The sequence below is a fragment of the Hyperolius riggenbachi genome, chromosome 2, assembly GCF_040937935.1.
Source record: "Hyperolius riggenbachi isolate aHypRig1 chromosome 2, aHypRig1.pri, whole genome shotgun sequence".
Taxonomy (NCBI): Eukaryota; Metazoa; Chordata; class Amphibia; order Anura; family Hyperoliidae; genus Hyperolius; species Hyperolius riggenbachi.
The window spans coordinates 444335540-444351752 of NC_090647.1; the positions used below are offsets into that span (position 1 = coordinate 444335540).

At 44.5% G+C, this 16213-nt stretch overlaps 1 long non-coding RNA gene across 4 annotated transcripts in view; it reads left to right on the top strand.

The window, feature by feature from the left end:
- The window catches only part of LOC137544557 (uncharacterized), a 69006-nt gene that overhangs the window by 11956 nt on the left and 40837 nt on the right, over positions 1-16213 (top strand). For 3 of the 4 annotated variants that reach the window (XR_011025913.1, XR_011025911.1, XR_011025910.1), the window contains exon 2: positions 1595-1830. This is a non-coding gene — a long non-coding RNA (uncharacterized lncRNA). The remainder of the gene's footprint in view (positions 1-1594; positions 1831-16213) is intronic. The other variant, XR_011025912.1, reaches the window with a different exon arrangement.

Genomic DNA, 16213 nt, shown 5'->3' on the forward strand with positions numbered 1-16213 from the left:
GAGGGAATCCCGATCCGCTCCTCAGCACTGCCTTGCACTGATTGGCCTGGCTGCGCAGGGGTCTGGGGGGGGGGGGCAGCTCGGCACGGCGGGTAGCGGCAGCGATCGCGTACCACACACAGCTAGCAAAGTGCTAGCTGCGTGTAGGAAAAAAAAATGTTGAAAATTGGCCCAGCGGGGCCTGAGAAATCCTCCTACGCAGGTTACCCCGAGCTGAGCTCGGGATAACCGGCAATGAGGTTAATTTCCAGTTCAGATTTGCCTTAAAGGGCTGAGGTGAAAATAAACGGATAAGAAAAGCAATTGTATCTATCCTCCTTCTCATAAAAATGACTTTTTTTTTAGATATCCCACAGTTTTATATTATATACTTCATTGAAGTATGCCAGAGGTCAAATCTATGAATTATTGATCCTCTTTTCCGCTCTCAGTAGCCATTTAGTGACAGGAAAGTGTTTTATGGCTCTAATTACTTATCAGTGAGGGTTATACTATAGTGGGACCCAGTCCAACCCAGTCCCAACCCAGACAGAATCTGTCACTTGCATACCTGATGTTTAACTCTTTCCGGCAGAGAAATAAAAAAAAGGAACACCGCCTAGTTATTTGTGTGCTTGGCACTATACATACACATGTCTGTCTCACCATGTCACATGTCACCTCGGTTGTCCTTTAAGGAAAAAGAAAGTCTACTGTCAATGGCTAGTGTCTAGTGTCAAGTATTAAAACTCTATGTTACTTTTCTATTTTAATTTTCTTTTAGTTCAACAGAACTAAACACGTGTGTGTGCGTGCGTGCGTGATACTGTGATTTTTACTTGCTTAAATGACGACAGTGAAAGGTTAGATAAGGGACCAACACAAGCAGAAAGAAGTTATAATAACTAGCTTTTAGTGTTACTCCACTACATTCTTCATGCAATTAGCAGTATAGAAAACTATTCCACTGAGACATTTGAAAAGGGCAAGTTGCTGTTAAAATTTGTTCTTGACTCAGTGCAGGGAAATGGAGGATTCTTTAGTTGGTTATAATCTAGGAAGATGCTTAAATAATTCACATGATGGTACTATACTGTATTACTTCACTGTAATAAATATGCAAATTTCAATACTGAAGGTTGTTTTTTTTTTCTTCAAATAGCCTCATGCATGGCACTCTCCTTAAAAAATGATTGTGCTATATACTGACTGGACAACACATAGCACTTTTTAAGGAAAAGGCCTGCCTGTTAAGTGAATTGTTCGTGTACTAGGGAGATTACCATAGTAAAACCTAGATTTTATTGAGAAGAAAATGATATTGAAGTACACAGTTTTATGCATTGCAGCTAATATCAGATATGGATTTTATTACAACTATAAAAAGCTAAACAAATCAGGGGTGACCAAAGTGGATTGGAACTTAATAAAGTTAATGCAGCATTTTGTAATGGTAGTTTAATTAGCGAATGTAAGGTTAAGTGCAATAACAAGTGCACCATATAAATGTTTACATATACAATATACTGTATATATTCTGTGTTTCCCAGTATTTCCCAGTATTAAACTATAGAGTTCTTTAGTTTAGTCCTTTTACTTTTTTGCTTGTTTACAGAATATTTATACTCTCGTGTTGCTTCATGGTTCTCCAGATGACTGAATATGACACATGGGGGAAACAGGTCAGTTTTATTGCAATGTTCCAGAAGCAGTACTAACAGTCATTTGAGAGCAATATGTACGGGATTATGAAGGCCTTGAAAAAAAAACCACATCTCCTGCGTAGGGCATGCATGGGAATTTCAGTTCACTTGGAAATGCTACATCTCTCCAAGATTGTCATCAGAGAAGGTATACGTTAAGTTGGCTCTCTGTTTAATGTGCATTTTTGATTTCAAACCTGTGAACAATATAAATTAAGATTGGGGATCCTTTGGAAAAAAAGGGTATCCCAAGATCAAAACCAACCAATCACTCAACTAAAATTGATTTCAGAAGATAATGTGTTTCAGCATGAAGTCATTCTGGAAACCCTTGGATCCACTTTTGGTAGCAAAGTACAACAATACAAAATACCCCAGACTCCAATAGCACTTTAAATAGGTGAATCTTCTTGACTTTATTGCATGGACACCATGATGTACAAGCACATGTTGATCTATGGAACTTTATCATGCCCTTAGGGTCCATAGACTTAAATGTGGTGCTTGTACATCTACAGTATAGTGTTTATTCAATAAAGACAAGGTCTTCTTCAGGTGGAATCCTATGTCAATGGTCCTGTTGTCCACCATCCCCTCTAGCAATCCAACAAAACAACATGTTGTGGACTGAAAGGGGACATGTACAGCACTCCTAAGTTGACCCTACTAACTTTTAAGAATATGCTGCATTACACCACTGACAGATCATTCTACGTTTGTGTTACAGTTCTATCCCTTTGATATGGTTTACACTTTATTTGGGGATCTCAACAAATTTCTCCCCTTCTTTTTATGGAACATCACGCCCTACGCAGATCTGGACCCTGCCTCCAGAATTTTTATCAGATCCCACCAGGCAGGGCTTTGGTGATAATAGACAGATCACATTCTCTTAACTGTTCCACTCAGGAATTATATTAGATTATATAGTATGTTGTTTGATTTTTTTTCTTGCCATTAAGTTAAGTGTACTGGTCATGTTCCTCCGCTTGAATGGGACTGGGCCCTGTGCCCTGAGTCGCAATCTATAGACACCCACATGTACTCTAGAAGGCTCCACCCCTGCCTGGGTGGCCCTCTCAGGGTTTCGATATGCTGGGGGACCCTAGTCTGGACAACAGATTTTTACTCTTTTTGGCTACACACAGGTAAGTCATTTTGACTTTAACAGAAGCAAATGTGAAGATTAAATTGGAATAGTAAAATATACTGTAGCTTAGCTATGCACATAAAATAAATCTATAATGTGTAATTTGAAAAAAAAGGATTTAGTCACTAAACAATGAAAAAACACATGCTCCAAGAACAGAGCCAGCAGTGAAGGTGTTAGCTGTGACAGATGTTCCCCCATAATGCTGGCAGACATTATGCTTGTGATACCACACATTACTCTGAGGGTGTGGGCTTCTGTACACACAACCAGGAAATGCTTGACTGTGTGTGATGGTTTAATGCTCATGTTGACATGATCAGCTGTGTTTTTAGGGACAGACGGGCCGTGTGACTGCCCTGGACGCAGTGAGGCAAAGGGCACAATAAAGGAGGGGAGAGCAGCAGCACAATGGGACTTGGCCGTGGGGGGGACGACTCCTCCTTCCCCTTCCTTGGGTACCCCTCCATGCTCCCACCTCCATTCAAGAAGTGTCCCGCAGCGGTGGGGTGGCAGTGTAAACTACTACTTCTTGTGAGCAGCGGTGTACACAGAGCAGCCCAGCGGCACATGGACATCACCTGAAGGTGAGTGACTGCTGACACCCCCCATCGCTACCGGATAGTTCTTGAATGTAGGAAGGAGTACAGAGGGGAGAGGGAGGGAGGGAGGAGTCAGTCCCCCTCCCAGGGACTGAGTCCCATTGTGCCACTGCTCCCCCTCCTTCTCTGCATTGCCACAGCCTGCGGGGTGGGGGGTACCTATGTCTGGCTAACCTATACTGGGTAGAGTAACCAGACATCCCGGATTGCCCGGGACGCGTCCCGGATTCGGGGTCAGCTGTCCCAGGCTGCATGAGGTCCAGGGAAACGTCCCGCTTTTAGCAGCGGGACGTCCTGGCCTCGGGACTCTGGCCACTCTATCTTCATGAACTGGCAGCGGCGTCTATAGACGCCGTGCCAGTTCATTGCCCGCAGCCCCGCTCCAGCCGCCTTATTGTCTTCCGGTGTTCCAACATCGGCAGGCAGAGCAGGGCTACGGCAAGATGGTAGCCGTAGCCCTGTACTGGAGACTATTTGTGTCTCCAGTACAGGGCTTCGGGGCGCTATCTTGCCGTAGCCCTGCTTTGCCTGTCAGCGTGGGAGACTTCAGGAGGATCGTCCAGGGGAGATGCGCGCCATAGGAGTCTTCTGCCAGGTGAGTAAATGCTTTTTTTCCAGGTGAACTTTGCCCGCAGTGAGTTTATTTTCTGGTGACATGTTTCCCCGCAGTGCGTTTATTTTCTGGTGACGTTTGCCCGCAGTGCGTTTACTTTCTGGTGACGTTTGCCCGCAGTGCGTTTATTTTCTGGCGACATGTTTCCCCGCAGTGCGTTTATTTTCTGGTGACGTTTGCCCGCAGTGCGTTTATTTTCTGGTGACGTTTGCCCACAGTGCATTCATTTTCTGGTGACGTGTGCCAGCAGTGTGTTTATTTTCTGGTGACATGTGTGCCCGCAGTGCGTTAATTTTCTGGTGATATGTGTGCCCGCAGTGCATTTATTTTCTGGTGACATGTGTGCCCGCAGTGCGTTTATTTTCTGGTGACGTTTGCCCGCAGTGCATTTATTTTATGGTGACATGTTTGCCCGCAGTGCATTTATTCTCTGGTGACGTGTGCTCGCAGTGCGTTTATTTTCTGGCGACATGTTTGCTCGCAGTGCGTTTATTTTCTGGTGACGTTTGCCCGCAGTGCGTTTATTTTCTGGTGACGTTTGCCCGCAGTGCGTTTATTTTCTGGTGACGTGTGCCCGCAGTGCATTTATTTTCTGGTGACATGTTTGCCCACAATGTGTTTATTTTCTGGTGACGTGTGCCCACAATGCGTTTATTTTGTGCTGACATGTTGCCCACAATGCGTTTATTTTGTGCTGACATGTTGCCCACAATGCGTTTATTTTGTGCTGACATGTTGCCCATTGCATTTATTTTGTGCTGAAATTTTGCCCACATTGCCCACATAACTTTTGCTGCATTTATTATTTAATGGTCATAGTTGGCTATGCTTGCTGCTTTGGGGTTACGGTATACTATTAAATAGCATCACACAGTTTCTGCACACTCATGATGCGAAACCTCGTCTGACCACATCATGGAGTAAACACTGCTTTCTTATGCCTCACTGTTACATCATTATGTTAGCTCCGCCCATACAATGTCATGGCCACACCCATTTTCGGCGCGGCGCATCCCCCATTTTTTTAAAGATGCTTTGCCGGGGCTTTGCGAGAGAGAGAGAGTAATGACAGTTACACATATACAGTAATTACCAATGGGACTTGCGGCAAGAGGCGGCGGGTGTTCAGCAGGTGACAGTGAAGCTGCGTGGGGGGGGGGATTCATTTATCTGTGGCTCTCAGGAGGTATCCTTATTAAAGGAGACCCCTAGATGCAGTGGGGACGATGTGTGTTAGCATGTTTATACCTGCTTTTTGCAGTTCTAAGCTAATGCTCATGTCTGCCGGGAAGCATTGCTTCTCCGTGGCATGCAAAGTGTAAAAAGACAGGGTGTAAAGAACTCGCTGGGTGATAATATCGCCCCCCCAAAAATTTTTTAACACCCTGCCTAGGGTTAAATGCAATTGGATCAGGCGACATTCAACGCTGGTGAGTCTGACAACAGCATCAGGCCCAATATGTTCTCATTATTTGCATTGGCATTATTTCTAGAGCTTTGGTCCTCTGAGTGCTTCTTGAGAATGCAAGCTATGTAGGGACTTCTTTTTCCATCTTAGCTTGTTTTCTAAACCTCCTATTGGCTGGCAGCGGCAGGTCTTGGTCATTTCCAGAGCTACATTTTACAGAAGAAATTAAGTATGTTTTATGAGGAAGAAAATGTAATAATGATAATACTGAAAGTAATGAAAAATGACAGGAGCAATTTTTTAAATAAAACAGGAGTGGAAGTCTTTCCTCTTCTTGCTTTATTAATAGATGATTTAACTTGACAGGTGAAATCATCATGTAAAACAGCTAATTTTTGTAATTGTTATTTTTGTAATGTTTACAGAACCTTGAGGCAGGGAACACACTTGCATGAACGGTGCACATTTCGTTGTGTAATGCCATGGGCATTGCACATTGTTCACGTTCATATTCATTCGCATTTTGTGTTTGCATTTCCCACCACAATTGTATATAGTACAGCTGATTTTTTTACTGCTCCAGTGTTAGTGTTGGGCAAACACCTGGATGTTCGGGTTGGCGAGCGTTCGCCGAACATGACCGCGATGTTCGGGTGTTCACGCCGAACTCCGAACATAATGGAAGTCAATGGGGACCCGAACTTTCGTGCTTTGTAAAGCTTCCTTACATTCTACATACCCCAAATTTGCAGGGTATGTGCACCTTGGGAGTGGGTACAAGAGGAAAAAAAATATTTGAAAAAGAGCTTATAGTTTTTGAGAAAATTGATTGTAAAGTTTCAAAGGAATAAATGTCTTTTAAATACGGAAAATGTCATTTTTCTTTGCACAGGTAACATGCTTTTTGTCGCCATGCAGTCATAAATGTAATACAGATAAGAGGTTCCAGGAAAAGGGACCGGTAACGCTAACCGAGCAGCAGCACACGTGATGGAACAGGAGGAGGGCGGCTCAGGAGGAGAAGGCCACGCTTTGAGACACAACAACCCAGGCCTTGCATGAGGACAAGAAGCATGCAGATAGCAATGCATTTTGTCGCCATGCAGTCATAAATGTAATACAGATAAGAGGTTCCGTAAAAAGGGACCGGCAACGCTAACCCAGCAGCAGCACACGTGATGGAACAGGAGGAGGTGCAGGAGGAGAAGGCCACGCTTTCAGGCGCAACCCAGGCCTTGCATGAAGACAAGAAGCGTGCGGATAGCAATGCATTTTGTCGCCATGCAGTCATAAATGTAATACAGATGAGAGGTTCAATAAACAGGGACCGGAAATGCTAACCCATCACAGATGTTCATTGTTCATGTTACTTGGTTGGGGTCCGGGAGTGTTGCGTAGTCGTTTCCAATCCAGGATTGATTCATTTTAATTTGAGTCAGACGGTCTGCATTTTCTGTGGAGAGGCGGATATGCCGATCTGTGACGATGCCTCCGGCAGCACTGAAACAGCGTTCCGACATAACGCTGGCTGCCGGGCAAGCCAGCACCTCTATTGTGTACATTGCCAGTTCGTGCCAGGTGTCTAGCTTCGATACCCAATAGTTGAAGGGTGCAGATGGATTGTTCAACACAGCTACGCCATCTGACATGTAGTCCTTGACCATCTTCTCCAGGCGATCGGTGTTGGAGGTGGATGTGCACGCTTGCTGTTCTGTGGGCTGCTGCATGGGTGTCAGAAAATGTTCCCACTCCAAGGACACTGCCGATACCATACCCTTTTGGGCACTAGCTGCGGCTTGTGTTGTTTGCTGCCCTCCTGGTCGTCCTGGGTTTGCGGAAGTCAGTCTGTCGGCGTACAACTGGCTAGAGGAGGGGGAGGATGTCTGACTCTTTCTTCAAGCAGTTTTGGAACATTGTGTTTGTACCGTGGATCCAGAAGGGTATAAACCCAGTAATTGGTGTTGTCCAGAATGCGCACAATGCGTGGGTCGCGTTCAGTGCAGTCTAGCATGAATTGAGCCATGTGTGCCAGAGTCCTGCCAGAATCCTCATCATCCTCTTGTGAGCGTTGTGATAGTTGTGATGCATCATAGTCGTCACCTTCTTCCTGGTCTGCTTCTGCTGACCATTCGCGCTGAATTGTGGAAGTCCAACGTGCACCACTCTGGCCCTCGTCAGTGGTGGCATGAAATTCCTGCTCCAACTCCAGCTGTTCCTCCTCCTCTTCTTCGTCATAACTGCTGGGGCCAGCGTTTCCTGAGGCAGATGGCCTGATGTTGGTATCATCACGCTGATCGTTTTCTCCTTCAGATTCCCCCAGTTGCATCATGACAGCTGTTTCCTTGATTTTCAACATTGACTTCTCCAGTAAACACAGCAGTGGTATGGTAATGCTGACTGAAGAGTTGTCACTGCTCACAAGCAACGTGGATTGCTCAAAATTTTGGAGGACTTGGCAGAGGTCCAACATGTTGGCCCAATCAGATCCACAGAAGCTTGGCAGCTGTCCGGATGCGCCTCGGTACTGCGCCGTCATGTATTGGACCACTGCACTCTTCTGCTCGCAAAAGCGGGCTAGCATGTGCAGCGTAGAATTCCAGCGCGTAGGGACATCACACAGCAAGCGATGGTGGGGGAGATTGAAGCGCTCCTGCATCTTGGCGAGTGCCCCCGAAGCAGTACTGGAATTTCTACAATGTTTGGCCACTCGTCGCACCTTCAACAGAAGATCGGCCACGCCTGGGTATGTCCTCAGGAACCGCTGAACTACTAGGTTCATCACGTGCGCCAGGCAAGGGATGTGTGTCAGCTTAGCCAACCTTAAAGCGCAAATGAGATTACTCCCATTATCACACACAACCATGCCCGGTTTCAGGTCCAGCGGTGCCAGCCACAAATCTGTCTGTTCCTTTATTCCCCTCCAAATTTCCTCCCCTGTGTGCTGCTTATCCCCAAGGCAGATCAGCTTCAGCAACGCTTGCTGACGCATGCCAACAGCTGTGCTGCACTGCTTCCACGATCCTACTGCTGAGTACAGCTTTGAGATGCGTTGGAGGAGAAGGAGTCAGAGAGGTAGGTGCTGCTGTTGTTATCCAGTGGGAGGGACGGCGGTGCAGCTGTTTGCGGCGTGGGCAACACCCGCGCCGTAGCAGGTGAGGAATCGCTGCCAGGCTCCACAAGGTTCACCCAGTGCGCGGTAAGGGAGATGTATCGACCCTGGCCGAACGCACTCGTCCAGGTGTCAGTGGTGAGGTAAACCTTGCAGGCAACGGCATTCTTCAAGCTTCGGGTTATTTTGCTGACCACGTGCTCATGCAACTCAGGCACTGCAGAGCGCGCAAAGTGGTAGCGGCTGGGAACCACGTAACGTGGGATGGCCACTGACATCATGCCCTTGAAGCTGTTTGTCTCCACCACTCGATATGGCAACATTTCGCAGGCCAGAAGCTTGGCTATGCTGGCTGTTAGTGCCACGGCCCGGGGGTCATTTGCTGGGAATTTCCTCTTGCGCTCAAACATCTCCGAGACAGACAACTGAACCGTAGGGCTGCACACTGAAGGGCTGTTGGTTGTTCTGTTTGATGAAGACTGGGAGACCTCAAGAGCACTATTCCGGAAAGTGACAGTGTCAGCGTCGTCTGATGTTTGTGAATGTTGTTGTGAACCACGCAATGGCTGGGCTACTGCTGCTGCTGAGGAGGGTCTGGTGGTGAGTCTGGTGACCCCAAGGGAGGCAGTGTTGCTGGTACCCTGGCCTGCCGCGTTTGCCCACAGAGTGGGATGTTTGGATACCATGTGGCAGGTCATGCTGGTGGTGGAGAGGTTGTTAATATTTTTCCCCCTGCTCAGGCGGGTCTTGCACACCTTGCAAATCACCATGGTACCATCCTCACTGCAGTCTTCAAAGAAAGGCCAGACTTTGGAGCGCCTGCCTTGCTGGTGATTTCTGTTTGCGCCTCTTTTGCATCTCACTTGAACTTCCACGCTTGTGGTGCCTGAAATTTCGCGCCGCCTGCCTTGTGGCACAAGGCAAACTCGTGCAGCAGTGGGTTCTTCAACAGACTCATCTGTGCTGCTACGACGGCGATGTTCTCCTTCACATACAAAATCTGGGTCTCTGTCAACATTGTCAAAACCCTCCTCTTCCATCTCCTCAAACTCTTCATATGTGATTGTGGGCCGCCGCCTTGGAGTAGAGCTCCCCAGAACAACCTCTGCGCAGCTCACTCCAACGTCGTCTTCCAGATCTTCTCGGCTGACCTCCTGCAATTGAAACCCCTCCTGCCCAACTTGCTCTGGGATCTGGGTTTCAAAGTCCTCGGACTCGCCTTGCATTTCAGTGCGCGGTGCATTTCCCACAGTGAATGGTTGTGAATCCGGGCACAACATTTCTGGCTGTTCCATTGACCTTTGAAAGGTGGAAGTTTGTTGGGCTGGGAATAGCTCCTGCGAATACCCCATTGTGTCCTGAGGAAATTCTTCGGACTGGTTATTTGGCAGTTGTGTGCGTGGTGTCGCTGCCGGTTGTGTCAGCTTTGTGCCCACTGGCTCCTTGTAACTGGCTGAGGACTCGGACCTCGTGCGTGATGTGCTGGTGCTGCTTAACCCACTGCTGGATGCTTGAGAGGTCATCCAATTAATTATCTGGTCCTGTTCTTTTGGATTTGTGAGGGTTGATTTCCTGGACAACATGGGCGGTATTGAGTGGGTTTTCTTCGGTGCTCCACTGTGGCCTGTACATGAACCGTCAGGGGAAACACCTCTTCCCTTGCCCCTCCCTCTTTCACAGGATTTCTTCTTCATTTCACTTATCCTTAAAGTACACACTGACTGGCAGCAGTACAGTGGCAGTACAGAAATGCTATTTAGTGGTGGGTGAGCGGTGTACTACTATTCCCAGCAGCGACACAGAGCACAATGCTATACAGTGGTGGGTGAGCGGTGTACTACTATTCCCAGCAGCGACACAGAGCACAATGCTATACAGTGGTGGGTGAGCAGTGTACTACTATTCCCAGCAGCGACACAGAGCACAATGCTATACAGTGGTGGGTGAGCAGTGTACTACTATTCCCAGCAGCGACACAGAGCACAATGCTATACAGTGGTGGGTGAGCGGTGTACTACTGTTCCCAGCAGCGACACAGAGCACAATTCTATACAGTGGTGGGTGAGCGGTGTACTACTATTCCCAGCAGCGACACAGAGCACAATGCTATACAGTGGTGGGTGAGTGGTGTACTACTGTTCCCAGCAGCGACACAGAGCACAATGCTATACAGTGGTGGGTGAGCGGTGTACTACTATTCCCAGCAGCGACACAGAGCACAATGCTATACAGTGGTGGGTGAGCGGTGTACTACTGTTCCCAGCAGCGACACAGAGCACAATGCTATACAGTGGTGGGTGAGCGGTGTACTACTATTCCCAGCAGCGACACAGAGCACAATGCTATACAGTGGTGGGTGAGCGGTGTACTACTGTTCCCAGCAGCGACACAGAGCACAATGCTATACAGTGGTGGGTGAGTGGTAGCCGGCGGTCATTGCTTCATTGTGATACGCAAGACCGCCGGAGGGGGGGCACACCCACGATAATAAGGTCATTGCTTCATTGTGGACAGACCAAATTTGATCAGTTGGACATTCACTGTTCTGTCATTCAGCTACCTCAGCCCGGCGACCATATGGGCTGTAAAACCGCCATCACCTGCACTCTCGTCATGGTGCACTCCAGTTCAGCACTACACAAACAGCTGTTTGTAGTCACTGCATACCTTTCACTGCATATGTGACTGCACATTGCATTATACCTGGCAGTCAGTGCATACCTTTCACTTGAATGGATGGCAGACTTGCCCTCCATAACAGATTCTCGTTAAAGATATTAAAGTTGATTAGTCTCTTATACAGCAGGGCCTCGAAAGTCCTCCTGTATTGTTATTTTTTGTCACACTTGGGACTTACATGCCATGCCTGCTGCCTTCCTTGGGTGTGTGGTGGTGGTAGCCATTTCTTAGGCTCCCACTCCGGACCGGAATCGAACCAGGATTCCCCGGGCATTACCCATGGTCACCATGCTATAGAGAAAGTACCATCGAAAGTTTCATACAGTTAAATGAATGGCAGACTTGCCCTCCATAACAGATTCTTGTTAAAGGCAAGTGGTGTCATCTCTGGCATACAGAGACGGGTCAAGGGTCCATCTGACCCCAGATGCCTGGTCTGCAAAGCACGGTTAGGGCAGGTACATTACTTATACAGCAAATGGGTCCTTACTTGGATGTGTGGTAGTGGTAGCCGGTTCTCAGGCTCCCACTCCGGACCGGAATCGAACCCTGATTCCCTGGCCATTACCCGTTGTCACAATGGCAGACTTGCCCTCTATAACAGATTCTCGTTACAGGTACTGAACAGCCAGCAGAAAATGTAATTTAAAAAAATAGATGTAAGTTTTAACAATGGTAGAGAAAGAACCATTGAAAGTTCATAAGGCAGTCAGACATTACCTGATATCACTGAGGAAGAGCAATCTTGCCATGGTGCGCACAAGTCCAGCACGGCCGTCACAACACAAACAGCTGTTTGCGGTGCGTTACACAGTGAGTTTGGCGTGTCAGTGTGAAGCAGTACTCTAATTACACTCCCTGATTGATGTATACACATGCAAGATGTTTTAAAGCACTTTAGGCTTGCAATTTAGCATTCAATGTGATTTCTGCCCTTAAAACGCTGCTTTGCGTCAAATCCAGATTTTTCCCCGGGACTTTTGGCATCCATCCCACTCCTCCATGCAAACCTCAGATGTTAGACCCCTTGAAACATCTTTTCCATCATTTTTGTGACCAGCATAAGTGTTTTTAGTTTTCAAAGTTCGCCTCCCTATTGAAGTCTTTTGCGGTTTGCGAAAGTTCGTGCGAACCGAACTTTTGCGGAAGTGAAAATTGGAGGTTCGGGCCATCACTGGTGGCCGGCAGGTAGATTGTAATGGCTGGGAGGTAGTGGTGGATATTTTGTAGTGGCTGGCAAGTAGATAGTAATGGCCGGGAGGTAGCCATTTAACTGTGTTTGGTCATTGCAAAGGGATTAAACAATAATTTGAATTTCACGAATTGTAAACAATAATCTCCTTTTGCAGACTTTGGAACAGTAAGAACAAAGATCCAACTTCAAGGCAAGTAATAATGCAGAGCATTCAATGAATACAGACAAATTTGGATTTGGTTGTTGTAATAATACCACTAATTCTTGTGGAAAATCAATTTTGAAATGAAAAAAGAAAACAAAAAAGAAAGAAAGCTGATTATTGCTATAATATGAAACTGTGGTTCCTATTGAATCTCAGTTAAGAATGACCACAGAAATTTTTAAAATTTACATATAAAAGCATTAAATATGAGACAGTAAGAGAGTGATCCCCTTTAAAGGCCCATAATTGCAACTTTTCCTATACAAAATATAGCTGAAATATCTTAAAATGTGTTATGTCAGAATATGTGAAAATAATGATGCTTACTTTCATGAACATTTTAGTGCCTGCTTTACAACTCATTAGTTATTTGCGTAAAGCAGAACAAGAATGCGACAAGATCCACTAGTTAACTAATGCTTTCAGAGACTAACATTAGAAACTATCTTCCACTTGAAAGGATATTTAGAGCAGATTATGGCTATACTGTTGCACTTTTGGCAGTCAAGATAATATAATGCGGCATTTATTTTGCCACTTACTGTATAATGCTCACTTAATTTTTTTTAACTGCATAAACCTGTTTTTAAAACATATAGGCCCATATGCAATTAACTTTATCTCCTAAGTTTTCTCCTAGGTGTCATTTTCACACCTTGTCAATTTAATGCATTTTCAACCACCAGCAAGCAAGAAAATACTTAAACATTTTTTTCTAGTACCTTTTCACTTACTTTTGAATACTTTTTCAGCTCTAAAATGCTGAAAAGTTATTTAAAATAGAAGATGATAATGTATCACTAAGGAGGAATTTTCAGTTGGATAATGGCCATAGGCCCTTATTCAATTCACTTTTTCTCCTATGTTTTCTCCTAGGTATATTTTCACACCTTATCAATGAAATGCATTCTAAGTCACCAGCAAGCAAGAAAATTCGTTTTGAGAGTATTTTTTCCTTCTACTTTTTGGTACTTGCAGAGTGCTGAAAAGGTATTTTGAACAGAAGATACAAATTATCTCCTAGGGGAAAACTTAAGAGAAACAGTAATATGAATAAGGGCCATTGACTCAAATATCAAATGCCTTAAAGGATCTCAAGAAGCTAAATTCTTGTTTGATTAGAGTTTCTTTTCATAGAAGCTGCTTTTCAATAACAAAAGGATACTCATTTTAAGCTAATGTTGTCTATTGATGTAGTTCCACTGCCTTAGAACTCGCACATGGAACATGAGTAATTTAAAGATTTTCCATTGCCTTGCTTGATTACTGGATTTGGTTTGGTTTGAACTAAGAGCAATATACATTTCCATAGTTAGGATAAAAAAAGACATCCATCAAGTTCAACCAGAAAAAATAATACTATACTGCCCTGCACCCTCACTTGATCCAGAGGAAGGCAAAAAAAAAAAAACCTTAGAAAGCTTGGGCCAATTCAGTGGCATAATTACAGAGGTTTAGCTCCCCTAAATGGACCCTTTTTATGCCAGTGTGAACTGGCCCTTAAACCTCCTTTACACTATACTCTGAAAAACTGATGCGTTTACATTTCCATAGCAGTGCATTGTGGCAACTGAGTTATAAATGAGAGCAACTGATTAAAGAGAATCTGTACTGTGAAAATCTTACATAAATAAACGTACCAGCCTATTTGTTGTCTTCTTCTAGCCCCCTCTGTGACATTTTTGCTGCTCCCCGCTGCTTTCTTGGTGATAAAATCACAGTTTTATTCATTGGGGGCGTACATAACTTCTCCCTATCACAGCAGAGGCAGCACATTCCTCCTTGAGTCGACAAAGCATGACAAAGAAAAGAAGATTAGATATATTATAGAGACAGTGCAACTAGAAAAGGCTGCAGTAATCCAGACCACATTAGAACATTTATAGGAACTTCTAGGATAGAATAAATACGTCTGAAAATTTTGTTACAGAGTCTCTTTAAGAGTAAAAGGACCCTAAAGGTGGCCACACACCATATAATGTTTTTGTTTTGATTCAATTCGAGCATTCCGATCTAATTTTCCAATTGATTGGGAGTTTCGATCAGCATCTTTGAGGTAGCAAACACATATTTTCGAGATTGCCACAATTTTGGGTTAAATCGTAAACTCTGAAAAAATTTGTTGGTTAGAAATATCAAGAGGATTATGTACTGAATAGTTACATACATTTTTTTCTGGTTAAAAACAATTGCACAATCCATCATACACCATACAATTCTAGGTAAAATTGGTCTGAAAATGTTCAATCTCAAAAAAATAATTAAAAAAAACCCCAAGAAATTAGATCGGATTTCTTATTCAAAAAAAAAAAAAGCTTTCAATTTTTTGGGTCAACTGATTGTATTTATCAAATTGGTGTAAAATTGGATCTTTTAAATGTATGGTGCATGGTCACCTTTAGGGTCCTTTTATCAATCAGTTGCTCTCAGTTATAACTGAAAAGACAACTGATTTTCAAAGCAATGCCCATGTTTTCCTATGGCTCAGTTCCCACTATACGTGCTTTAACCAAAAGCTTATTCACAATGTACTGTTATGGAAAGTTAAAATGCATCAGTTTTTCAGCGTATAGTGTAAAAAAGGCCTTAAGGTGACCACACACCATGTGTATATATATATATATATATATATATATATATATATATATATATATATATATATATATATATATATATATATATATATATATATATATATATATATATTGATTTGATTCAAGCATTCCGATCCAACTTCTTTGGTTGATCAGAAGTTTCAATCAGAATCTTTGAGGTAACACAAACCTATTTTCAATAGTGCCGCAATTTTGGGATAAAAGATTGTTAACTCCCAAAAATTGGATGGTTGGAAAAATCATGAGAAATAAAGTGAATAAATATTGTTTTGTATGTACTGAATAAGTTATATACACTTTTTTTCTGGTTGAATACTGTTATGAATTCTGCATTTCCCAGTTCTGCCTGCTGGTGGCAGTGTTTGCCAGGACTATGTAACCTTCTGTGGTTCACCAGCAAGTGGCCTTCAACTGCATACATTTGAAATCGGCACCGGTAGACTTGGGCGCAGGATACGGCCGGTATATGGCTGATCCTGCTTTTGCACAAGTCCGGGCCGCGTTAATTACTATTTCCCCTCCAGGCCGCCATGGATGGTGGGGAATGATATAATTCAGCTTCCAGCTATTGCTGGAGGCTGAATTATTGTGTTTTAAAAGTAACTTCAGCTCTGTCTTCTGACGGCGCCGACGTTACTCACTGAGCGCCGCTATAGCTGTAATACCTATTACAGTCTATGGTGGCGCCGGCTGTGCCCAAATCTACCTGCGCTGAAAAGCACTGCCCTGACTTCAACTGACTGCGTCAAAGACTTGCAATTCTCTGGCAGACCTGCAGGTGTTGCAAAAGAGCAAGCTAAGCAGGATCACTCATCAGCTGCATCTTGTTAAAGCTAAATGTATTGCCTATTTAAGGACTGCCCTTTCCTCTTTCCAGTTGCCAGAATATTGCAGTACTATCTGGTGTTGCTGAACTCCTGGTCTCTCCCTTTATCTGTTGCTTGCCTCTGTACCT